General features: G+C 35.3%; 1 protein-coding gene across 1 annotated transcript in view; it reads left to right on the forward strand.

Moving 5' to 3' along the window:
• The window catches only part of Gdpd4 (glycerophosphodiester phosphodiesterase domain containing 4), a 141,423-nt gene that overhangs the window by 38,371 nt on the left and 101,667 nt on the right, over positions 1-1,385 (forward strand). The window lies entirely within an intron of this gene.

Here is a 1,385-nt window from a genome sequence, read left to right on the forward strand (position 1 = left end):
CAGAAACTAAACAGAGACACATGGACACTAACAGAAGTTATGAAACAAATGGATTTAATAGATATCTACAGAACATTTTATCCTAAAACAAAAGGATATACCTTCTTCTCAGCACCACATGGTATCTCCTCCAAAATTGACCATATAATCGATCACAAAACAGGCCTCAACAACAAAAATATTTAAATTATCCCATGTATCCTATCAGATCACCATGGAATAAGGCTGGTCTTCAATAACAGCATAAATAATAGAAAGCCAACATTCACGTGGAAACTGAACAACACTCTACTCAATGATACCTTCTTGGTCAAGGATGAAATGAAGAAAGAAATTAAAGACTTTTTAGAGTTTAATGAAAATGAAGACACAACATACCCAACCTTATGGGACACAATGAAGGCAGTCCTAAGAAGAAAACTCATAGCCCTGATTACCTCAAAAAGAAACTGGAGTGAACATACACTAGCAGCCTGACAGCACATTTAGAAGCTCTAGAACAAAAGGAAGAAAATTCACCCAAGAGGAGTAGATGGCAGGAAATAATCAAACTCAGGGATGAAATCAACCACGTAGAAACAAAAAGAACTATTCAAAGGATCAACCAAACTAGGAGCTGGTTCTTTGAGAAAATCAGTAAAATAGATAAACCCTTAGCCAGACTAACTAGAAGGCACACGGACAGTATTCTGATTATCAAAATCAGAAATGGAAAAGGAGACATAACAACAGAACCTGAGAATATCCAAAATCTCATCAGATCCTATTACAAAAGGCTATACTCAACAAAACTGAGAAACATGGATGAAATGGACAATTACCTAAACAGATACCAGGTACCAAAGTTAAATCAGGATCAGATTAATGATCTAAACTGTTCCATTTCCCCTAAAGAAATAGACGTAGTCATCAATAGTCTCCCAACCAAAAAAAGCCCAGGACCAGCTGAGTTTAGTGCAGAGGTCTATCAGACCTTCAAAGAAGACTTAATTCCAACTCTCTTCAAACTATTCAACAAAATAGAAACAGAAGGTACTCTATCCAATTCTTTCTATGAAGCCACAATTACTCTGATACCTAAACCACACAAAGATCCAACAAAGAAAGAGAACTTCAGACCAAATTTCCTTAAGAATATCAATGAAAAAATACTCAAAAAAAAATCATTGCAAGCTGAATCCAGGAACACATCAAAATGATCATCTATCATGATCAAGTAGGCTTCATCCCAGGGATGTAGGTATGGTTTAATATACGAAAATTCATCAATGTAATTCACTATATAAACAAACTCAAAGACAAAAACCACATGATCATCTCATTAGATGCTGAGAAAGCATTTGACAAAATCCAACACCCATTCATGATAAAAGTCTTGGAAAGAT

This window comes from Mus caroli, chromosome 7 (genome assembly GCF_900094665.2).
Source record: "Mus caroli chromosome 7, CAROLI_EIJ_v1.1, whole genome shotgun sequence".
NCBI lineage: Eukaryota > Metazoa > Chordata > Mammalia > Rodentia > Muridae > Mus > Mus caroli.